Here is a 12,939-nt window from a genome sequence, read left to right as displayed (position 1 = left end):
GGGGCTATATTTTACCTCTTGAAAGTAGAACTTGGCAGCTTTGGTCACATGGCTCTCAATTTAAGAGTTAAGATTAGAAATTGATACAGGTTGTGTAGAGCTAAGAAATTAACAGTGATTAAGAAGGGATCAGCATCACTGAAGTGAAATCTTATGGGAAATATTTTTTGAGAGTACAAATAAGGTTAAATGTTTTGGGAGGGATTTTCTGAGAATACAAAGGAGCTGTGTTCCAGAGATAGCCAAGGTTGTACCTTGTGCTATAGCTGCACTTGGTAATGTATAAGAATCGCCCAGGTGGTACTGGGTTTGAAGGCATTAAGGGGTCATGGAGAGCAACTGATACTTGGTACTGTGAGAGGACAGGAAAGGCCATTGGTGGAGTCACAGCCTCAGTTGCAGTTCATAGCCCAATACTAAGGGATCATGCAAAAAAGTTGATGCATGACTCCATGAAGGGTGAAGCTTAGTGGCAGAAGAGAATCGCAGCATACTGGAGACACCAGTTCTATAGGATGACCATGAAAACCAGCAACATCAGTGGAGTAGGGACAATCCGAGTGTAGAGTGCTCCAGAAGGCAGAGCTGGAAATGTAACCCAAGTCTTTTGGAAGAGAAGAGAAGATCATTTGTAAATCTCAGACATTGGAACAAGTCTAAGTTTGGAAGTTCTAAGTTTGAAGTTGCCTTGGAACCCCAAAGATGTTTGAGATGCCAGAGGCATGGGACACCTCCTGAGGAAAGTGACTATAGAGAGTGGGACCAGCTAGAAAGAATTGTGCTCAGTCAAAAAGCTGATCAGATGTGGAGATGGAGATTGGAGTTTGCACATCTGGATTTCGATCTTGTTTTCCTTCAGCATTTCCTCTCTACAATGTTTTGGAATGGTAATGTCTATCCTATGATGCTGGAGATATGTGATCTGCCCTTTTGTTTTTATTTTATAAGGGATTATATTTAAGTGATTGGATGAATCTCAGAAGAGACTTTGCATATTGATATTTAACATCGTTGATACTGTTAAAGACTATGGAGATTTAAATTGGCATTTTGCATTATGCTATGGCTAGGTATAGCTCTATAGACTTAAGTGTTTGAAAAAGCCATTGGGGACCAGGGAGTGAAATGTGGTGATTTAAATATGCTTAGCCCAGGGAGTGGCACTATTAGTAGTTGTGGCTTTTTTGGAATAGGTGTGGCCTTGTTGGAGAAAGCATGTTGCTGTAGGGATGGGTTTTGAGACCCTCCTCCTCATTGCCAGAAGATGCGGAGTCTTTTCCTGTTTGCCTTTCAAACAAAACATAGAACTCTCCGCTCCTCTAGCACCATGGTTGCCTGGATACTCCCATGCTTCTTGCATGATAATGGACTAAATCTCTGAACCTGTAAGCCAACTCCAATTTAATGTCTCCCTTTATAGGAGTTGCTTTGGTCATGGTGTCTCCCCAAAGTAATGGAAACACTAATACAGGAGGGTCTCCCCAGCAGAGCCTAGGAGCTCAGGAGCCTTATCCCTTCTCCTTCACTTTACTTCTTTCTTGCTACTCTTCTTTGATTCTTGTCATCTTCTTATGAGTCAGTCACACTAGGCAGCATCTCTCATAAAAGGGATTGGTTGGAGGGTACAGAATGTGAATGTATGAATCCAGGAGTGACTGCCTTTGCTCCTGAGTGGGAGCAAATGCCAAGAATATGGCAAGGAACAGGACCTATACATGGTCCTGGGAGGGGTAACAGAGTTTCCTGTGGTGGAAAATTTCTTAGAGTAAGGATTGGTGGGATTTCAGGTTCTGAGATTGAGGGAGCTCATGAATTAGTAAATTTCCTGATCGGGATTGGTGAGTTTTAGTAGTCAGGTATTAGTGAGTTTCTGTTTGAGGTTCAGGGATTGGTGGGTTTTCCTTATTCAGGGGTTAGTGACTTTTATTCAAATATTTCACCTAAGATTAGCATAATGTGAGGAGGTTCCTGTTGATGGGCTGAAGATGACCTTTGTGACAGTTATGACACTTAGGGAGGTTCAGGGCAGAGGCATGGATGCTGGATCTTCTCAATAGGGGTCTGGCTATTTTCCTGCCTTGAGAGTTTACAAAATTGGTACAAAGTACATAAAGTTTAAAAAGGGAGTCCACTGCATGGAAATCCATTTTGTCAATTAAGTAGAATGACTAACTTCTGAGCAGTGTTAAAGGTGAGTTTCTAATGAGGCATAGAGGAATGTCCGACTCGGGAAGGAGGAAGTGGTGAAAGATTCCCTATGTCACAGGAGAGTCTCCTGAAAAGTGCATCACAGCTTTTGTTCAATTAGAGGAGAGCTAGTTAGCAGGTAGGCTATGGCAGTTCCCAATAATGTCATTAGTAAGTAGTCCCTTCTCTGCATAATGTAGTGTATCCAGGAGAGCCCTAGTATTTTCAGTGATGTAACCATGTTTGTGGTGACACCACCTGCTTACGGGTTATTTGTTCAGAGCCTGTGTAGTGCAGCTCCAGACATGTTAATCTGGATGAGCAGTCATTTTGGGAGAGACAAAATGAATAGAGAGAGGCAGAAGAAAAGTGTTATTCGATCTTGATGTACAAAAAGATAAAAATGGTTCTGGAGAATAGGCAGTGAGTGAGCCCTGGGTGTGAAAACAGGAATTTCCTGGAGGATGTGGACTTGAGCTGGGACTTCCAGGAAAGGAGTTTAGAAGCTGGGAGCTTCTCTTGTGTGAGACTTATTCTATTTCTCAGGGTCCCATTGTCCAGACACGACACCCACAATCACTCATCACCCCATCATATTCAGAGAGCCCTGTAGATCTACCCTGATATTCTTGAACACCACAGGGGAGCAATCTTTCTTCCTCACCATCTTGACCTATATACTTAACAACTTTTGTTCATCAACTCATTGATTAAAGATCTTTAAGAGGGGAAGAGCCATTTCTAGTCTGTGCATGGAATGTGCATCTTCAATATTCATAAAGGAGTGAAAAGGATTTAATGGAGCAGAGAGATCTCTGGCTTTGGAAGGGGGAGTGATTGAAGGTCTTCCCTTGTGTGTCCAGAAGGCTCCTGGAAAGGACAACTTGGCTTCTAGTGATTTGTGTCTGCTGGAGGGGAATCTACCAGTCCCTCCTCTGAAACTTCCAATGTATCTCTAAGATTCTTTAGTATTCTCTGTGAGGTCACCAGTATTGTGGCAACAGTAACTGGCATTTTGGCAACAGTAACTGTATATAGGGCATTCAGAGAGTGTCCTGAGGTTTTGCTCATAGACATGTTTGCCTGACAGAGAAGCCCATTTAGGAGAGAGAACTGACAACATAGAGAGAGGAGAGAGAGGCAGAAGGAAGCTTACCTTTGGATTTGGTATAAAAGGGAAGAAATAAATGATTCTGGTGAAGGCAGAATAAGCCACAGGCTGGGGAGAGGGAGCTACACAGAGGAGGTAGGCTTGAACTGGGCCTTCCAGGAGTAGGGTTTATAATCTGGAGCCTCTGGCTTCCTAAAGAGCAGACCCAGAGTCAAGGATTTCTGATGGTTCGTTTGGCAGAGATCCAAGAACCGACAACCATGCAGCTGTTTTGCTGTGAGCTCCTTAATTTGATTCTGAGTGGCAAAGGAAGCCAGGAAGGAGCTCTGTGAGAATAACAAAGTCTCCCTCTCAGGATCACGTGCTGAGACACTGCATACTCAGCAGATTCCATTAAGTTACATGGGTATGTGATGCCAAGAACAGAGAGGAATATTCCCATGGTCATGTATCAAGGTCCAATCATTCAGACACTTTGAACTTGAACACAGGATTAGGGCTTGGTGGTCCTAAGCACTATGAACTTCAGTACTTACTTGTATCACATCAGCTAATATCTGACAATGCCCTCCAATCCTCTTGCCTGGGCCAGCTTATGCATTTTGTGTCTGGGAGAAGGGCAGTAGTGAGTGAAGTACATGTATAGTTATTGTGGTTTGGAACAGGGACATAGCTGAGGAGCCTTGCTTGAAGACAGCTTTCTTGCTCTGTCAGGGATTCACTGTGTCTCTAGCATTCTGTTTTCCTCAGGCTTCTTTTGAGGATTCAGCATGGTCTCTCCTGGGCCTGTGCCATCATCTATGTATGGTCACTTGTTTTTATATACCTACAGAATCTGCTGGGAAAGCATCTTACCAACATTTCCACCATTACCGGCAAGGAGCATTAGATGAAGAAGGTAGAGAAATTGACAACTGAGTTCCAAAACATGAAAAATGAAAGGACTGAACTCCTTGGATTCCTGACCTATTACACAAACAAGTATTTAAATAACTGGGAGTCACTATCCCCAGTTCCCTGTTGATGGTCTTGTTCCCTTTCTGTTTACTCAGCTTTCCTCATGTCACAGAAGGCTGCACATCTATGGAGTCCTCACACACAGATGAATTTTCTTGTGTGCCTCTTAGAGGCAGAACATAAGCCACAGATAGGAGTGAGATGGAGACACAAACTAGTTTTGCTTCCTCCATAAGAGAAGCATAATTAATTTGTCTGGACATAGGGGCTGTAGTGTGTGAGCTCTCATGTATTTTATGAGTCTTTGACAGGAATTGGCTCAAGCAAGATTCTAGGTGCTGTGAGTGTATGGTGAATCTTTTCCTTTCTTTCTTTCTTTCTTTCTTTCTTTCTTTCTTCCTTTCTTTCTTCTTCCTTTCTTTCTTTTTTCTTTCTTTCTTTCTTCCTTTCTTCCTTCCTTTCTTCCTTTCTTTCTTTCTTTCTTTCTTTCTTCCTTTCTTTCTTCTTTCTTTCTTTCTTTCTTCTTTCTTCCTTTCTTTCTTTCTTTCTTTCTTTCTTTCTTTCTTTCTTTCTTTCTTTCTTTTGTTGTTTTGCATTGCATGGTGTCTGATTGGTCTTGCCAATAGCTGGAAGGAACTTGTTTTACTTCATGACCTTCAGTGTGTGACTGAAAGTGTTGGAGGACATCCCTGCTCTTTCCTGCTTTTGTTCATTATTCTCTGAGACAGTGTACATTGCCACGTTCCTATATTTATTGATCATTCTAAGTGTGTGTTTGTGCGTGCGTGCATGTGTCTCTGTGTGTGTGTGTGTGTGTTTGTGTGTGTATGCACACTTGTGTCTGTTTACCTCCAGAGTTCAAGATCAGTCCTAAGGATTTGCCAGTCTCAATGTTTCCAGGTGTTCCTAATGATGAAGTCATAGAACCCCGCTTTGAACAGAAGAGCCCTTTGCCCCAGTGCTCACCTTGTTGACAAATTGAAATCACCTGGTGAGTTTACAAAGCCTCTTCTCTGGAAATTTTGATTATGTACTCTGGGCATTCCTGTAGCATAGGAACACAGTATGGAGAATCTCTGTTCTGAAAATAGAAGAAATATCATCAAGGGTTTCCGGTGAGCCTAGGACTGTGGTACAGATGTCTGGGAACTTCTTAGAGAGCTGGTGTTTTCCTACAGTCCCACTAAGATTATCCAGCCCAGATCCCTCATTTTTGGACCCTGCCTCCTTTGTTCTGGGGCATAGATAATAACTTCTGTAAGTACCAGGAGAACCAGGACATAGGAACATGGATTTTACATCTCCTGGAAGGGAGTAGGCCAGGACATAACCTGAATTAATCTGATCCTTGGAACCTGTATTCATGGTGTTCTTTGCACCCAGGGCTGTGCCTTACCTCAGGCTGAATTTTGAATTCAAGATGCTAAATGTGCAACATCAGAAGGTTATGTGGGACTTGCAGAAAATTCACCCAAAACGTAAGAGTCTTTGGGTAAGTACAAGTTGCTGACTGAAGAAACTCAATAGTGCTCGTGACTGACATGACTGGAACCACAGCAATTGGCAGGGAATGCTTCATCCCTTCTTTGTCTTTGAACCAAAGTGATGGCTTTGGATCCACCTTGTCTGCCTTTTACCAAAAGACTTTCCCAGAGAATTGTACCTCTTGGACTTGTATGTCTTGGACTCAGTTTTCCTGAATGTGAACCATCTGTGAGCCACCTAAGTATTGTCCTGCCCAACTCCAGAGCTTCTAGAAAGAAAAGGGAGTGCATTATGAGGGGGTTATCAATCAGCCCTAACCTCTAGGGCTCTGACAAGGGATTTAAAGATCTGGGGTCCATGAGAAACATAGAGAGATTGCATTCCTGTTGAGTCTTGTCTCATCTCTCAGAGGGGGAGTTGTCCTCTCCCTGCTCATGGTTTTCCAATACCATAGACCACATCCTCTTCTGTGAGGTACATGAATCCCTTTGGCTGTCTAGTACTTAAAAGTACTTGAAGTAGTGGGAGGTAGATAGAAGCTGGCAGTGCTTCACCAGTTTTTGTTTGCAGTTTAGCATCCAGCACTGCTAGATCTTGAGGGGTTAGACTCAGATGCAGCATAGTGATCACACTAAGGAAGGAGAAGAAAAAGTTGCAGGGGGCAGACTACACTACAAGAGAGTCCTGGGAGGAGAGGAAAAGGCTCAGTGAGGAGGCTAGCAAGAAAATCTTTGATGCATGTACCAAGCAGGGACAGGTTGCTCTAGTGTCTAACCATAAACTTTCAAGCCCATGTAACCATCTTCTACCTTATACAGGTGCTCAACTATGTTTCATCCAGTAGTTCATTTCTGTGGTCATTTAAAACACTTTCTTTGGAGTTAGCCTCTTTTAAGAAAATGAATGATTAGCAAGGACTATTTCCTGCTCTAATTGAAGCTGCAGTTCATTAAGGGAGATAGGTTGATCACATATCACACACTGATATGCCACTGACTCACAAGTAGTGCTAATTGGGAGCCACCTCTAAAACAAGCACAGAGGTTTGATTGATGTGGTCAGGAGCCTGTGGCTCGATTGCTTTAGAAGGGTCATGTGAGGTCACAGATAGGAAGCAACTTGCAAAGATATTGACCACTGGAAATGATTGGTTCTCATTGTCACCTTTTTGAGTGGCATTGAAAGGTAGAAGTTTTAAGGTTTCCCCCCTAGACAAAAGTTTAGAGCAGAAGAAAGAAACTGGTCAGGCCACAACTCTCTCCCAGGAACTAGCTGACCATAAAGTTAGATTCACTGGTATTCTCCACACTTTCCAATGACGCCATTGCTTCCCCCTTGGATTGTGGTTTCTTCCTTTAAATACCTCTTCTCCCAGCCTCTCAGGGTCTAACTCCACTGCCGCTGCATGGGATACGAGTCTCGACCCCAGTGCACTGGTTCCTATCAATAAAGCTCATGTGATTACAATAAGGATTGTCTTGTGTGAGTTCTTTCGGGGTCGTGTCATCCAGAGACTTGATTGAGGGTCTCTCCACTCTGGCTGTATTTCAGCATGTGGCCTTTCTTCTTGCTCCTTGCATCACAAGATGGTCTCTGCAACCTTTGCAGATCTTGATTCACGCTCACAGAGCTTTAGTAGCAGCATGTCTGCCCTATTTCTGTGAGTGCTCTTGGAGAATTCTTTCCTGAGCTTACATTCATGAGCTGACTGGATGAGAAGCCATGTGGGAAAGGATTCTCACATGTTATGGGTTAGTGTGACAGATTTGAGGATTCAAGAGAAAAAAATTTCTCCAACTATATCAACAGTGTGGTACCTAGGCATTTATAGTCTCCAGGGTTAGACACTAGAGTGATGGGTCTCACTTGAAATATCTCCTATGTATAATGTAAATTCAACTGTTCAGCCAGCATGATGTCCTCAATGCTCTCTGCTCACTTATAACTTCTATGATGTGTGTGTGTGTGTGTGTGTGTGTGTGTGTGTGTGTGTGTGTGTCTGCTTTTGCAGATGTGTGTATTGGTGGGCAAAGCTGGCTGAGCAGCACTCTTTGGACCCCCTGTCCCCTCTCATGTAGACTGTTCGGTCTCATTTACTACAAGGTGTATTTGCTCAGAGAAAGGAAGAACATGGTGGTTTTCTTTACAATTTATAAGTTTTATTGTTTTGAAATTAACAGGTTTTTAATATATTAAAATGTCAATATAGCTTTTTAAAAAATAAGAAGTAAACTTCTTTACTTTCCTGCACAGAAAATGCCTATGGAAATTCCTGATATGTCTTACTGGTCTCACCCTATGGATGCATGGAATCCTATAGTGCATCCCTCAGCTAACGTTGTCCTACTGACTAGAGCATGTGTATTGCTGTGTTTCAGGACAGATTCTCCCTCTTAGTTGTGCAGAGTTCTGCATTTCAGTAAAATCTCTGCAGTGTATTCATTAACCTTCTTCTGGCTGACCTTGGACACCTTTTCATATCACAAAAACTGTAACGTGTTGAAAAGTTCCTGGGTAATGACCACGAGTCACTGTCTTCCTCTGTTGCTACCAAGGTCTTCAGTGCGGGAGCCACGGCAGGTTTAGTGGTAATATGATGTTTCAACTTGAAGCTTGCTAGAGGCTTTGTTTGGAGGCCTCTCTCTTGGGAACATGTTCCTTTTTGTAAAAAAGGAAAAGTTGCATTTTGTTTTATAATTCTTTGTCTCTATAAACTTACTTAGCTACATTGTGTGTTCTTTGTGAGTTCTTTTATCTGTCTCCTAACATCTTCTCTGGCTCAGTTCAGCTTCTCCTTGATAAGCTGTCACCGACTGTCTTCTCAGTCTGCTAGCCCAATTCACTTTCAACACTAGGGTCATTTAAAAGGCCAGGCACACAAAATATTTCACCTTGCATTTACTCCCATTTGTTTTAGCTACAAAGTGCTCGGTTTTGTAGCTGCTTCTCAATCATTTCTAATGTCTTTTCCAGCGTTCTCGGGTGTCTGATGTGATCTTTCTGATGATTGATAAGGAGCATATCCACACGTAAGATCCTCACAGGGATGATCTCTTTCCTGTAATTAGGGTCCTTTCTCATGAACCTTTCTTATTTCATGGGTCATCTTATTTGCTAACATCTTGTGCATTGGAGTTCCTTTTCAAAGTCTCAGTCTCTATCCCCAGCTCTGTGAAGCTTTGCTTAAGGTCTCTATTTGGGCCTTCAGGATGCTGTATTCGGCATTGTCTCTCTTATTGTCCTGTTCCTTAGCCTGTGGTTGATCTGCACTGGGCATGGCTGTCTTTTGTAGGAGACCAAAGTTATCCTCAGGGGCCTGCTAGTGATTAGGTTCTGAACTTTTCTTGTCTAGGCTCTGCTGACAGGCAGGGAAATGCTGTGGTTGAAGATTATCTCTTTTCTTTCTTTTTTTAATTGCAAAAAATTATATTTTGGAAGAACTCACTACATAAGATGACTAAATTTCAAAATCAAATTACATGAAAATGTATATCACAATTTCTTTGTACAATAGGTGAGGAAAATCTGCTGTAAGAAGAAACATGTATCGGCTAAGGAGAAGGGTAATAGGATGAATAGCATTTTTAATAGCAGTCCCATGTGTAGAAAGCCTATGGCTGTGCATGCTATATTCACCCAAACTTAATATTACACAACTTAAGCACAAAAACAAAATCTGGATTTTCGTATCGTTTGGAATAAATTTCTCTAAGATTAACTTAACAGACTTCATATTTTCTTTCTTTTAAAGTTCTCATGAGATAATGAGAAGGATTACGAGCTCCCAACAGCCAGAAAATGTTATTGCTACATCCAATCCAAGAGATGGGTGAATCAGAGTACAAAAAAGACAAAGCATGTAGTGACAACCCCACCTCTGAAGTCATCGTGAAAATCAAGTAATTTACTAGTATTTCAGTATTTTAAGTAAAAGATTTGAGAACTTTCTGGCAGATAAAGAGATAAAAGGAAGGAGAAGTGTGCCAAAACAAAGAAAATACAAAAGATTAGTAAATGGATAGAGTGTAATGAAAGACTCCATGGTTTAAAGGAAATTATATGGAAACTTTTAATCCTTATTTGTTTTCACTTGACATGTTTTAAAGAATCTTTTTGAACAGATAAAAAGCGATGAATAGAAAAAGAAAACTGGTAAAGTCTTTAAGAATTTACACAATTCTTACTCTACTACAAGACATCATTATTTGGTACAGGATGTGTTTGTGGATGTACATGAACAGTATATATATATATATATATATATATATCTCAGTATATAATATATATATATATATATATATATATATAATCTGATCATATTGTGTTATGTACAAGTCTTTATACAATTCTTCCTGAAGATTAAAATAGTTCATTAGAATTCAAAATACGTAATCATCTGTAAGTTGGCACTTATTAGGCTCTTGTCAGCATTAATGACTGGCATGTTTTATTGTTGCCCAGTTCCAGCCAGAGTTTGCCAACTTGTTAAAACAGAATTCCATGGATAGGTGGGTAGAGTGTAGGAAAAACAGTGCCATGTTTCTCAACTGGAGACCCTGAAATAAGTGAAGTTACTAACTATTGAATAAACATCACTCAAAAGCAGTTTCTTGGCTTTTCCTTACACAGTGGCAACTCGCCTTTGAAATTCTGCATTTCTGTCTTCCCTCCATTCCGTCACAGCATCTACATTTGCAGGTGAGTCTCCATTAGGATCTGCAGCATAGAACTGACAATAATCATGATGGTTTCCACAGTATGGACAGCCAGCCATCATTCCTCTGCCTTCTCATAACCATACTTATCCTCCTCAAACTCATGAAGAATAGAAATGCAAACATTACCAATTTTATCAACATTTGGGTGCCAAATCTCTGTAATGAATTTCATGTAAGAAACTGGAGGGGATAATCTTTTGGGAAATGAGATGAGCCTTAAAAATACCACCTACACAAAGTGTATCTGGAGGACAAATAATAAGGACTTGCCAACGATAGAGAACATTGTCATCTATTAAACCTGCTGAAATGCCTTCCACTGTATTTTTGTTGAGTTCTGCCTGCTGTCTTCGCAGTAGCAACAATGACTACAGCTCTGTCATCCTCCCCACCAATAGCCCAGGCTGTCCCTGGGACTTCAACTCTGACAAGTTCTGACTGTGGCTGGAGCTAGGTGTGTTGAGGAACCCAGGCCCTGCAACTGGAGTGCAGAAGTCTTGGGAGACCCAGGAAGCACCTTGGCATTCCTCTCAGCTCCTCATGCCTGGAAAGGGAGGGTACCAGGGCATGCAGTGGGACTTTGCTTGCTTGACTGGTTCCCTCCTCAGCCTGCCTGTCTGCCCCACCGGTTCCTCCCTCCCACTCCCCGACCAATTCCTCACTGTGCACAGGGCCGCTACCGAGGTTCTTTTTTCTACTATTTTTCTTTCTTTTTTCTTTTCTTTTCTTTCTTTTTTTTTTGTCAGTGTTCAAGGTTTTCAGAAGATCTGAATTTTCTTAGTTGTAATTGTATCCATAGCTTCTCATTTCCTGTGGTGATAAGAATAATTCCATGTCCCCAACACAATACATTGCCACCTTCTATTCTGATGGTAACACAACCTTATAGTATAGAGATTGATTTATTCCAAAGTTTTTCCTGTAACACAGTGTCTTTCAGCCTCTGTTGATCCTTTCTCATTAATGTTCAGAAAACTTAAAGTTAACAGAGCATTATTTAGTCCATCCCTGGGGGTCCTTTTTCTTCCTTTTTGCTTTATAAGCTTTTTTTAAGGTGCAATTAGATCTTTCTACAACTAATTGTCCTGTCGTCTTGTGTACTATACCTGTATTGAGGTTTATGTTATACTATGCAAAGAATTCCTTCATCTTATTGGAGACATATGAGATATCATTGTCAGACTTAATTTGTACAGGTATCCCCATACTAGCCATTACTTCCAAGAATTGTGTAATTATAAAAGCAGCATTATCAGAGCTCAAAGCAGTTGCTCATCAAAACCCTGAGCTTGTATCAATGGTATTTGTACAAACTTTACTTTTTAAAATTCTGCAAAATGAAACAAATCCTTTTCATTTCTTTTGGTACCTTGAAGGTTACTTATAATTTGTAATAAAGTTTGGTTCTACAAAAAACAAGATGGACATTTTCTTATAATTTACTTGCCTTGTTGCCAAGTGACAGAAAAAAAATTTTGACTGTTACCATTAACATGGCATTTTTCAAGAAGTTTTGAGGCTTGTAACACTTGTTTTAATAATGGTTTCCTCATTTTCTTGTGCCAGTTGACATGGCAAGCCTGTAGGAGACCAAATGTGAGTCACACTTAATAATTTGTTTCTAATTATTGCAGTTGTAGAAAAATGTTAATTCTTAGTTACCAGCAGTTTCTGTCTGCAAAATAATTTTTTCTTCATATCAAGACTAATTATTTTAATAGGTTTAGAAAAATCAAATAAAATCATCAGAACTTCATACAATTCTCTCTCTCTCTCTCTCTCTCTCTATCTGTGAAATGAATTTTATGGGCTTTGGATTACTTTGCTAATTTATTTTTTTCTGCTGTATAACTGGCCATTCTCAATTTATTTACATCAGTAAAATATGTAGGCATTTCAGGAATTGCCATTCCTATTACAATACGTAAGAGAATCCCATTAGTTCATTTTATAAATAAAAGTCACTTGCTTTTAGGATATTAGATGGTTAATTTCTCCCAAAGAGATCACACAACTTCTTTGCCATTCTTCATTGATTACGCATGATGAAGTAATCTCAGAATTAGTATAAAGCACTCTGATTTGTGCTGGGTCTATGCCTGATAATTGAAGTCTTATTTCATAATTTAGGCAGGAACTTTTTCTTTGTAAGCCTTTAATTTTTGTACTTTGTATGCTATGAAAATCCATTCTAAAATACTCTCTTTCCTTTGCATAATGTGCCCAGTAGGAGAATGAGTTGACGGCAACATAGAGTTCTGTTTGGGATCTATGTGATTCACATATGCATCTTGAAGTCTCCATTAAGTTTAACTCTATTAAAGCCCCCACCCCCATATAGCTTCCTGATGGCAAAAATTACCCTGGATATCTCTTGGACCTGCGTTCATTGGTCCAATATTAACCCTTGCCACAACATCTGCACCCTATTGGAAGTCTGGATTTCTGAATTATGTTTTGGAAGACAATTGCCCTTAGAGA

The 12,939-nt window shown here is 40.6% G+C and overlaps 1 pseudogene; it reads right to left on the bottom strand.

Annotated features, from left to right (window-relative positions):
- Positions 1–10,250: 10,250 nt before the first annotated feature.
- Positions 10,251–10,841, bottom strand: Ube2g1-ps1 (ubiquitin-conjugating enzyme E2G 1, pseudogene 1; annotated as a pseudogene).
- Positions 10,842–12,939: the final 2,098 nt, after the last annotated feature.

The sequence above is a fragment of the Rattus norvegicus genome, chromosome 7, assembly GCF_036323735.1.
Source record: "Rattus norvegicus strain BN/NHsdMcwi chromosome 7, GRCr8, whole genome shotgun sequence".
NCBI classification, from domain to species: domain Eukaryota; kingdom Metazoa; phylum Chordata; class Mammalia; order Rodentia; family Muridae; genus Rattus; species Rattus norvegicus.
This window is presented reverse-complemented; position numbering and strand designations above follow the sequence as displayed.